This window comes from Hordeum vulgare, chromosome 3H, assembly GCF_904849725.1.
Source record: "Hordeum vulgare subsp. vulgare chromosome 3H, MorexV3_pseudomolecules_assembly, whole genome shotgun sequence".
Classification (NCBI taxonomy): Eukaryota; Viridiplantae; Streptophyta; class Magnoliopsida; order Poales; family Poaceae; genus Hordeum; species Hordeum vulgare.
The window spans coordinates 235,450,016-235,462,763 of NC_058520.1; positions in this window are offsets into that span (position 1 = coordinate 235,450,016).

Consider the following 12,748-nt stretch of genomic DNA (forward strand, 5'->3'; position numbering starts at 1 on the left):
GACGGTCCTGCTTCCACTCGGACGGTCTCTATCGTGACCATCACGGTGGGCTCGACTTCTGTCGACCTTCTTCTGGGCGATGTATCCTCTTGCATCAGGCCTTGGATCATGCGCGTCACCGACCGAACGACGATCATCGTGATGCCGGGGCCCGTAAGGCCCACCCCGCGGAGGAGTACGCGAACGGCGACGATCTTCGGGATGAGACCGAATGGGAAGCGGATTCCGACTTGGGTCCCTGGAACGGCTGCCCCCTTTGCGTCGCTGGTGAGAGTCGGGACTAAAAACCGACCGATGCGTGTTCGCATGAACAGAACTGTTGTGGATCCTGTTGTGCGACTGGGAGACCGCCGAATTTTGCTGTTGCGCCGTATGCAACAAGGCACGGATCTTCTCGATCCCTCTACCAGCCTCTGAATCAGTTGGCTGGAGAGAATCGGCTATCCTGGCGGCCGCAACCAAGTTGAGGATGGGTGTGCGGAACACCTCGATGTTGCTATGGCGAGTGCGTCAACTGGAAGAACGTCGGTGTTGACGACGAGCGCCGGATGATTCTCCGACCTCATGCTCGTTCTGACCAGTCCGGAGGGGACTTTCATGGGAATTAGCCATGAGAACTTCGGCTGCAGGCCCGCGAGCCGAGTACTCGGAAGGTAACTCAGTCGGAACTGAGTCCAAGCACTGGGATGGCGGCGGGACCACAATCGATTCGAGCACCGCCACTTGAGAGGACGCGCTCTGTCGCGCCTAGGCGTGTCGCACCCAACGCTGGAGCCGCGGACGACGGGATCGCTTGTTGCGGCGCGCGACGGGGGCGAAGATCGACACCGGGGCCGATTGCTGGAGAAGAAGAACACCGCAGGAACTCGCACAGAAGTGCATCGCCCCGCGACTAGGAAGCGCCTCAACATCGAGGGGCGCGTCCCGAAGCCATGCCGAATCGTCGGCGATGAAGGAGAGGGCACCGAAGAGGATCTGATGACCCATGCATAGATCTCCACCGGACGACATGACGAAAGTATGAAATCGCAAACTCGCCGGAAGTCGCTTAGACGCCTGCCCCATGGTGGGCGCCAACTGTCGTGGGTATAAGTCTGACAGTAGAAGTGTAGGGTACGAAAGGATGGGCAGAGCCTTAGCTACGGCGAGGATGTATGAGTTCGGGCCCCTCTACGGTGGAGGTAAAAGCCCTACGTCTCAGTGCTCTTGGGAGCTTAGTGTCGAGTGAATTATAGGATTACAGCAAGTGCCAACCCTTGCACTAGTGGGAAAGGGCGGCTTATATAGAGTGCGCTGCCCTTCATCATGGCCCGGTGGACAAGGGTGGAATAGTGGCGAATAAATGCCTACGTTACATGTAATGTAAGCCTTAAATGCTAATAATGGTGTATGAAAACGTATGACCGTTGCCCTCCTGGGAGGTTACGATGTACAGAGTGGATTCCAGTCGGTACGTTAAATATGCTCCGAGTGGATCGTCGCCGACTGGATGATGGGGGCGTCCTTAGTTCAGTCGGAACTGTCTAAGGGCCTTGTCTTCTATGAAGGGTAGTCCTTGGGTAGGACCTATAGGGCAGGCCTATGACCCTACCCTGGGACTATAACCCCATCAATACCCATTGGGTTTTGGAAAAGGTCCCATATAATCAAAGCCCCAGATGTCAAATGGTTCAATGACAAGTGAATAGTTCATAGGCATTTCCTGACGTTTGCTAATATTACCTATTCTCTGATATTTGACACAAGACAGGACAAACTTACGAGCATCCTTGAAGAGAGTGGGCCAATAGAAACCTGTTTGCAATACCTTGTGTGCAGTTCTATCTCCCGCATGGTGTCCTCCATAGGCCTCGGAGTGACACTTCTGTAGGATATGTCCCTGTTCATGTTCAGGTACACAACGTCTAATAACACCATCTACTCCTTCCTTATAAAGGTGAGGATCGTCCCAAAAGTAATGTCTCAAGTCAAAGAAGAATTTCTTCTTTTGCTGGTACGTGAAACTAGGTGGTATGTATTTGGCAACAATATAGTTTGCATAATCAGCATACCACGGTGCACTACGTGAAGCATTGATGACATTCAATTTCTCATCGGGAAATCTATCATCAATAGGTTGTGGGTCATCAAGAACGTTCTCCAACCTAGACAAGTTATCTGCTACGGGGTTATCAGCACCCTTTCTGTCGACAACGTGCAAATCAAATTCCTGTAGCAAGAGAACCCATCTGATAAGTCTAGGTTTAGCGTCCTTCTTCTCCATGAGGTACTTAATAGCAGCATGATCAGTGTGAATAGTGACTTTGGAATCAACTATGTAAGACCTGAACTTTTCACATGCAAACACGACTGCTAAAAACTCCTTCTCCGTAGTAGCATAGTCTCTTTGGGCATTGTCTAGAGTTTTACTAGCGTAGTGAATAACATTCAACTTCTTATCAACTCTTTGCCCTAGAACAGCATCAATAGCATAATCACTAGCGTCACACATGATCTCAAAAGGTAAGTTCCAATCAGGTGGTTGAACAATAGGTGCAGTTATCAATGCCCTCTTAAGTATTTCGTAGGCTTCCTCACAACCATCGTCAAAAACAAAAGGAAAATCCTTTTGCAAGAGATTGGTAGGAGGCCTAGAAATCTTAGAGAAGTCTTTAATAAACCTTCTATATAAACCAGCATGACCAAGGAAACTTCTTATTCCTTTGGTATCTGTGGGGTATGACAGGCATGCCAACAACAGGCCTATGTTTGTCTCTAGCGTGAGGTTTAGAAATTCTAGTAGCATCTTCACAGAAGTGAATATTATGTCCCTCAACTTCTTCAGACAGAAGATCTTTGATGATAGCAATGCTAGGTTCAACTCTAATTTGCTCACGGGGTGTAGGTGTTCTAAAATAGCCTCTACGTATGTCACGCCTAAGATGCGACCCTATCCTCAATTTGGCACGAGGGCCTCGTCAGGGATAGAAGCGCATCTCGTCGTGTCGCAAGAATGGATATCGTTACAAGTACATGTAATGAAAAGAGGAGTTATATATATACGGAGTTGGCTTACACTCGCCACAAGCTACATCAGAGTCACATCAATACAATACATCAACATCATGAAGAAGGGCAGGGTCCGACTACGGACGAAAACAAACGAGAAAAGAAGAATGACGTCCATCCTTGCTATCCTAGGTTGCCGGTCTCGAACCCATCCTAGATCGATGAAGAAGAGGAAGAAGAAGCAACTCCAAATGAACAATCAACGCGCTCGCGTCAAGTAATCTTTACATGTACCTGCAACTGGTGTTGTAGTAATCTGTGAGCCACAGGGGACTCAGCAATCTCATTTCCAAAGGTATCAAGACTAGCAAAGCTTCATAGGAGAGGTAAGGTTAAGTGGTGAGGTTGCAGCAGCGGCTAAGCATATATCTGGTGGCTAAACTTATGAGTACAAGAATAATGAGGGGGGAGATCTACGCATAACGGACGTGAACTACTGATGATGAAATGAATGATCCTGAACACCTACCTACGCCAGACATAACCCCACCGAGTCCTCGATCGGAGAAGGAACTCACGAAAGAGACAGTCACGATTACGCACACAATTGGAATCTTTTAATTAAGTTAACTTCAAGTTATCTAGAACCAGTGTTAAACAAAGTTTCCACGTTGCCACATAACCGCGGGCACGACTTTCCGAAAAGATTTAACCCTGCAGGGGTGCTCCAACTAGTCCATCACAAATTACCACAAGCCGTATACAAATCCTCAATCACGAAGCTCGCGATCTCATCGGATTCCCTAGTGGAAAACCTCAACTCTGAGATTACCCAAAGCATCACCGAAATCCCAATGCACAAGATATTTCGTCAAAGGTAAAACTAATCCAGCAAGGCTGCCTGACTTGTCGACGATCCCGATAGGAGCCGCGTATCCCGTTCTCAGGACACGAAGGATGAGCGATGGTTACCAAGCCAAACACCGAGTTGCCCCGGGTAGCGTTAATAAGCTGCTCTGTTTTGGACCAACACTCATGAGGAGCACTAGCCCGGGGGTTGATTAAATTTCCTCGGGTTAATTACTCCCTATGTAGTTCATTAGTTGTTAGGAAAATGTAGTACCAAAGTTGGGCCTTGCCAGACCAGCTTTAATCTAAAACGAATTATCAAGGGGGTCCCCATAACAACCCCGATCGAGTTAGGAGCGCTCATTTATGGAACATAACACCGGTAGCCGAAACAAAGGGGGCAAAGGTGGAACAAAACACCAGGATAGAAAGGCCGAGCCTTCCACCTTTTACCAAGTATATAGGTGCATTAAATTAAATAGCATTTAAATATGGTGATATGACAAGGAACCCATGTTATCACATGGAAGCAACTGCACCTGCAACTAGCAACGCTAACAACATGGTTAAGCAAGCAGTAACATAGCCAATCAGTGGTTTGCTAGGTTGAACAGTTGAAGGTTTCATGGCATTGTAGAGAGGCTGGAATTTAACATGTGATAGGCAACGAGACATAATCGATAGCATCGAAATAACTAGCATGGAAATGATAGTAATGGTATCTGGGGAAATGGTCATCTTGCCTGAGATCCCGCTTGGAAGAAGAACAACTCCGTGAAGTCGGCGAACCAACGTAGTCGGACGGGTCCTCACATTCCGACACGCTTGCGGAACTCTATCGAGACGGAGCAAACCGGAAACAAACATCAACACAGATATTCACCACACGATGCACAACCTACTATGATGCATGATCAGTTCAATGATGCAAGGCATGGCATGGCAATTCACCTCACGCCAACACTACACATTAAGTGAAGCTCGATATGAAAGGGTTGCATATCGGCGAAACTCCACGTTTAATTATTTAGTTCACTCCCGATTATTTACACGGCAATATTAAATTATTGTTAACATGGCAGGGGGTGAAGCGGGTGATTCTACAAGTCATCCTAGTCGGTTAACACACGGGACTTTGAAAGTCACTACGTTACAAGAGATATGCAACACAAGATATCATGCCATGAATGCGTCATGCATGCAAGTTACAACACCACGGCAAGAAGAGAAAGAAACATGTGTCGCCACGGCGAGCGAAAGGGTACCATGGCGGCAAGACGGAAACGAAGCCACGGCAACGTTCGTATCCTGATAACTCATCGAGATATCGTGCCAACGTATAGGAAGCATGTGCGGGAACGCTAAATTAAGATGGGGTGATCCCGGTTAACGGGTTCCCATGTGTCGAGGGCACGACGAAAAGGAAGACAACGTGCAACGGGCAAACATATATAGGCGCATACATACGGGTACATCTCATACAACGTTTGCATTTGTTACACGACATGTTCCAACAGTATACCTTCGAAGCGTGCATATCGGAGCGGATCGGATCGTAGCGGACGTCGTGGAAGTCGTGGTCATCGTGGTACTCGGGTCTCTTCGACGGTAGTCGTACTCTTGGCGTCGGTACACGGTCTTCGGCGTCGGTAGTCGAACTCGAGTCTTCGGCGTCGTCGAGGCAGTAGTTGTACACGGCGATCTTATCGGGTCCATCAAGGAGGGGATGGTCTAAGCGGCGACGGCAGGCAACACAACAGCAACATGTCGCAATCTAACAACAGCAACTAGCTTAGCAGCAAGGCATCGCTAGCATCTATCTAGCGGCAGCAAGCAACAACGTAGAAACGGCATCAAGCAGGCTACGCAAGCAAGCAGCAAGGCGGCAGCAAGCTGGCAAACAGCAAGCACTAGCATCTAACAGCAAAAGCATCAGCTAGCAAGCATCATCTAGCAACTAGCAGCAGCAGCAAGCTACACCACGCAGCAGCTAAGCAGCAACTAGCAAGCAGCGAGGCAGAAACGACATTAGGAAGCATGGCGGCATAAGCAACCAGCAACATAGCATCGGCTCAAGCTTCAGCTGGCAGCAACTGCAAGCACATCAACATCGGCTAAGCAATAGCATGAGGCACGCATCGGCACATCAGCTACAGCAACAGCAACAGCAAAGCAACTAGCCTAGCAACTACATCTAACTGGCATCTACAGCCAGCAATCTAGCAACAGCAGCTAGCTACAGCAAGCATCTACAGCAGCCTAACAACAGCTACAGGCAGCATAAGCAGCACCATTGGTTACGCAACAGCAGCAGCTTCGGCACAGCAACAGGAGCAGCAAGGCAGTAGCTAGCTCGGCAGGACAGAACGACCAGGGAGGCGGCAAGGAGTACGAGGCGGTGCGGCACCGGCGAGCTCGGCGGGGCGGCGCACCGCGAGCAGCAGCAGTTGAGGCCATGGAGGGCGCACCGGCTGCTGGTGCCATGGCGAGCACGGGAGGGGCGAGGCCGAGGGGAGCACGGCGGCGGGGGCTCGCGAGGGTCTCCGGTGAGAGGAGACGGCGAGGCGGCGCGTGGGGCCATGGCAGCGAGCTCGGCTCGAACCAGAGCTAGGGCGGCACGCGGGGGAGCTCGGGCACCGGCGGGCAGCTGCTGCAGAGGCCGGCGGCGGCGCGCAGGGGCGGAAGAGGCGGCGCGCGGGGGAGCTACTGGCGGTGGGGCTTCGGGCCTGGGGCATGGCGAGGCCGGGCAAGGGAGGAGATGGGGAACGAGGAGGGGGCTTGGGCAAAGGGCGAGGGCGCTAGGGTTGGGGAGGATCCGCCTGAGGGGGCTACACGCAGGGGAGGGACGAGGGGGAGAGAAGCGCTGCGGGAGGAGAGAGGAGGAAGACGGCGCACGGGGGGAACGAGGGATCCACGTGGCTGCGTCGCTAGGGCTAGCGAGGCCGGTTGGCTCTGGGCCTTGGGCCTGCTGGCACTAAGGATGGCTGGGCTCCCTCTAACTCTCTATTGCCTTTTTTAAAAAACCAGAAAACAACCACAAAAGAAAAGGTTTTAACAAAAAAAATAAAAAAATGCCTTTTGACTCCTTTAAAAATATACCCCAACTATAAAATAGATTGGGCATTTTTTAAAAGAATAAAAATGAAACCCTTTTTTTAAAGAATAAAAATAAAACCCCTTTTATAAATAAAATGAGACTCTAGTTTTGAAATAAAACAAAAGAAGAAATAAAAGAAAAACCCAAGGGTTGCCCCCACATTTAATAAAAGAATTTTTTTTCTTAAAAGAAGACGGACCTTTTTTAAAATAGGGGTTAAAACGGAAACTTTAGCAAAACCACAAAAAAATGAAATAAGAGGGGAGAGAAGGGGAGTTCCTATCGCTCTACAGACTCCGAGAGCACTCATAACTCGTATCACACCACGCAACAAATGATGCAAGATGCCATGATGCAAACTACATGATGATCCCACAAAATAAAATAACCATACGACGGAACTCGAAATAAAGGGGAATCTTCTGGAACTTCGGCGTCGGGCTGTCACAACGTATCACCGTTGAAGCTTTGGAATGATCCTTTATCCTAACAGGGAAAGGTGGTTTCTCAATGTAAGCATTGGGTACCACAGGATCATTATAGGCAATGACTTTCTCTTCAACTGGAGTGGGTTTAACTACATTGACTTCTAATGGAGGGTGATATTTAAACCACTTCTCTTTGGGGAGATCAATATGAGCAGCAAAGGATTCACACAATGAAGCTACTAGAGTCCATACTTAGCGCTAAAGTCACAAAAATATTTGTCTCAATAAAGGATTTAACGCAATCAAAAGTGAAATTCATACCTGACTCCTTACCTTCTTCAAGCTCCCAATCTTCAGAGTTGCGTTTAATTCTCTCCTATAAATTCCACTTGAAGTCGATATCTCTCTTCATAAAAGAACCGGTACAAGAAGTGTCAAGCATGGTACGATCATCATGAGAAAGCCGAGCATAGAAGTTCTGAATGATAATTTCTCTCGAGAGCTCATGATTGGGGCATGATTATAGCATTGATTTAAGCCTCCCCCAAGCTTGAGCGATGCTTTTTCTGTCACGAGGCCAAAAATTATAAATATAATTCCGATCACGATGTACTAAATGCATAGGATAAAACTTTTGATAAATTCCAATTTCAATCGATTGTAGTCCCATGATCCAGTATCATCACATAGCTTATACCATGTCAATGCCTTATCCTTCAAAGATAAAGGAAAGACCTTCTTCTTGACCTCATTCTCGGGCACACCTGCAAGCTTCAATAAACCACAAACATCATCTACATAGATTAGATGCAAGTGTGGATGTGATGTTCCATCTCCTGTAAAAGGATTAGCCAGCAGTTTCTCAAGCATACCCGAAGGAAATTCAAAGCAAATATTTTCAGTAGGTGCAGCAGGTTGAGGAGCAACTCTTTGTGCTTCTGTTCAAGGTGAAGATATCCCGAACAAGCCCCTCAAAGGATTAGTATCCATAGTGACAAGTGACAACAAATTTGAGCACACTATATGAATGTTTCCTTACCAAGTTCCACTTACCAAAGGCACTTCACTCCCCGGCAACGGCGCCAAAAAAGAGTCTTAATGACCCACAAGTATAGGGGATCAATCGTAGTCCTTTCGATAAGTAAGAGTGTCGAACCCAACGAGGAGCAGAAGGATCTGACAAGTGGTTTTCAGCAAGGAAAAATCTGCAAGCACTGAAATTGTCGGTAACAAGTGATTGTCTGGTGAGATGATTCATAGCAAGCAACAAGTAACAAAAGTAGCAACGGTGCAGCAAAGTGGCACAATCCCTTTTGTAGCAAGGGACAAGCCTGGACAAAGTCTTATAGGAGCGAAAACGCTCCCGAGGACACACGGGAATTTCTGTCATGCTAGTTTCATCATGTTCATATGATTCGCGTTCGTTACTTTGATAGTTTGATATGTAGGTGGACCAGCGCTTGGGTACTTCCCTTACTTGGAAAATCATCCCACTTATGATTAACCCCTCTCGCAAGCATCCGCAACTACGAAAGAAGAATTAAGACAAAGTCTAATCATAGCATTAAACTAGTGGATCCAAATCAGCCCCTTACGAAGTAACACATAAACTAGGGTTTAAGCTTCTGTCACTCTAGCAACCCATCATCTACTTACTACTTCCCAATGCCTTCCTCTAGGCCCAAATAATGGTGAAGTGTTATGTAGTCGACGTTCACATAACACCACTAGAGGAAAAACAACATACAACATATCAAAATACCGAACGAATACCAAATTCACATGACTATTATTAGCATGACTTATCCCATGTCCTCAAGAACAAAAGTAACTACTCAAAAAGCATAATCATAATCATGATCAGAGGTGTAATGAGTAGCATCAAGGATCTGAACATAAACTCTTCCACCAAGTAATCCAACTAGCATCAACTACAAAGAGTAATCAACACTACTAGCAACCTTACATGTACCAATCGGAGTCATGAGACGGAGATTGGTTACAAGTGATGAACTAGGGTTTGGAGATGAGATGGTGCTGATGAAGATGTTGATGGTGACGAGTCCCCTTCGATGAGAGGAGTGTTGGTGATGACGATGGCGACAATTTCCCCCTCCGGGAGGGAAGTTTCCCCGGCAGGACCGTCCTGCCGGAGCTCCAGATTGGTTATGCTCAAGGTCCGCCTCGTGGCGGCGGCGAAACCACGAAAAATCCCCTCTCTGATTTTTTTCCTGGACGAATCCCTCCATATAGCAAAAGAGGGGGCCAGTGGGCTACCCACAAGCCCCCATGGCGCGGCCTGGGGGGGTGGCCGCGCCGTGCAGGCTTGTGGGCACCCTTTGGTCCCCCTCCGGTACTTCTCCGGCCCTGTATTTTTTATAAATTGGGGAAAAAATCTCTGTTGATTTTCACGGCGTTTGGAGTTGCGCAGAATAGGTATCTCAACTTTTCTCCACTTTTAGGCCAGAATTCCAGTTGTCGGTATTCTCCCTCTTCATGTAAACCTTGCAAAATAAGAGAGAAAGGGCATAAGAATAGTACCGTGAAGTGAAATAACAACAAAAGAAGCGATAAATATCAACATGAAAACATGATGCAAAATAGACGTATCAGTACCCCCGGGACAGGTGATCCCGACGGCACGCAGCTGGCATGGCAGTACGATGAGGAGAACGACCGCGTGTATGTGAACTATCCAGAAGACTGCGGCGTGGTCGTGATCTTGGGCAAGCATGCAGGGTAGCATAGCCATTTCTCATGTTTTGTAGTCCGTAGAGGAACTACCTTGTTTGGATGCGTGATGTAACTCTGATATATTTATGAGATGGCAGTCGAATCCCTAATTGTCATTCTACTATTATTATGTATGTGCTATGTTACCGTGCTTGCGAAACGCTTTGATGCGCTTCTTTCCAAATTCCAATTCGGGACCTCGTTCCCTAAATCGGAAAGGACTGCATCGTAGTCGTTACAGCTCATGTCCCTGACGAGGCCCTCATGCCAAATTAGGGATAGGACCGCATCTTGGGCGTGACATCTCGCTAGCCGCGGCTTCGTCATCACACGAGCACGCGACAACTTATTTGCCGGAGTTATCCTCCTTGGCTTTCTTGTTGGTATTGGAGTTTTCGGATCCCATGACGGCCATGACTGTTGAGGGAGTCCGGGACTTAGGAGTCCTCGGCCCGCTTACTCATTTCCATGGCCCGGACTCCTGGGCCGTTCTATCATCATCAGCGTGTAATCCAAGGCCACCTAGCGGTCGACATATTCCTTCCCTAATGTAACTGACATTGTGTAATTCTAATGCCCCTGGTATCTATATAAACCAGGGGCATAGTTCGGAGGAAAGATTAAGCTCCTTACTGTTAGGGTTTAGACACAATATGCGATCTCAAACTAGATCAACCGTGTACTCTGTGCAACCCCATCAATATAACAAGGGCAGGACGTAGGGCTTTACTTCCATCAAGAGGGCCCAAACATCGGTAAACATCGCCTCCCTTGTCTCTAGTTACCCATCGATCAAAGATCCACAGTTCGTACCCCCTACTCGAGATCTATCGGTTTTGATACCGACATTGGTGCTTTCATTGAGAGTTCCGCTGAAGGATCGTCACAAGGATCAATGGCTCGCTCGATCACTAGTGAAGACATTGACATTGAGGATATCTCCGTCCCCAACCAACTTTCTGCTTTTGGTTGTACCGTCCCGCGCGTCAAGGCGGATCATCACTAGATCAATGGGTTCGCCGTGGGCTAGGGATTTAAGTTTGGCGGCTTAGATTATGTCGCCAACACCCAAGGCTTTCTTATCCTCGCCGAGATCTCGGCTTCGGCCAAAGAGTCCAGAAACCCTGAAGCCTTAACTTCGAGTCCTTTCTCGGACCTTGAGTCCAGGATAGTGCCTACCTCAGATTCGGCCTTGAGCCCGAATCTGACTATTGTGTTCAAAGGCCCGGGGGGAACCTCGCATGTATACACTCCCTGTGCTGACACACCACAGGTTAACTGTGCCAGAATTCTGAGGACTACTCTGGACAATCTCCCATTTTCAAACGATACACTAATCCGAACTTGAACCGTGGATAGTTCGGACAACTCGACCCTGATCTGCGACCCTTTTGGACCTGAGTTCAGGTGCAGGGAACTTTATTCCCCACCCACCACCCAATTCATAGCCACTATCAAGGATCTAACCGAAATGTTAGACTTCTCCTCATAGGAAGCCGAAGAAATTGACACAGCTGTCTAATCCCCTATTCTTCCCACAACTGGAAGATGGACTGCCACTTCCACGTACGACATGTACATGGTGGACACCCTCAGGACGATGGAGTCACATGGAAGAGAGATGATGACACACCAGTCAAAAACAGTGGTGACGAACCCGTCAAGCACCGTTGCTAGTGCAAAAATACTAAAGCTCATAAGGGAAAGGAAAGTAACACAGGAACCGGAGATAATCCCACCCATGGTGGCACGAAAAATCATGTCGAACCCACGGACCCCGAAAACAACTCAGATGATTTGCTGGATCACATGGATCCAGACGAGCCTAAGGATGTCGACAATTTCGAAGACAACAATTGCCTCCCTCCGGACGAAGAGGAGGAGAGCTTGGGAGACGAGAATTTCATCGTCCCCGAAGACCCACTGGATCAAGAGGTATTCAAGCGATAGCTCATAGCCACTGCTTGGAGCCTCAAGTTAAAACATAGGAAAATTAAAGCCGAGAAGGACTCCATCAATGAAAGATGGACGAAAGTCCTAGCCACCAAAGAAGAGTATGGCCAGCAATAGCGGGGACAAAATAAAAGCTACCCACGTTGCCGGTTGGTGCCAGAGTTTCAAGACGAGGCCTAGGAGCCTGCACCACCCATATTCGCACAAGGCGACCAACCGAACCATCCCCCTCGAGGATGGGACAGGACAAGTGGAGAGCCCGGAGACCACCCTGAGCACCCGCGGAGAAAGAGAAGAGAGTCGGCTTAGCCCGAAGATCTGCTTGACCCGTGGCACAATATTAATGCTAGAATAGGATATTCAAGATCTATTTACGGATCCAGCGGTTACACCCCCGCTAGATGGGACGGGTACCAAGCTCGGCTTGATTAGAATGATGGTGTTCGGGAACAGCAACGGGGCAAGATTTCATCGGACCTCCACCATGATACAGCTAGGATAACAGGTGCCGCTCATCAAATGTGCTTCACAGATGAGGTGATGCAGCATCAGTTCCCCGAAGGTTTTTAACTCGTAAACATAGAGCAATACGATGGGACAATAGACCCAGCCGTGTGGATTGAGGATTTCCTTCTTCACATTCACATGGCTCGTAGAAACGACCTCCACGCCATCAAGTACCTACCATTAAAGCTCAAAG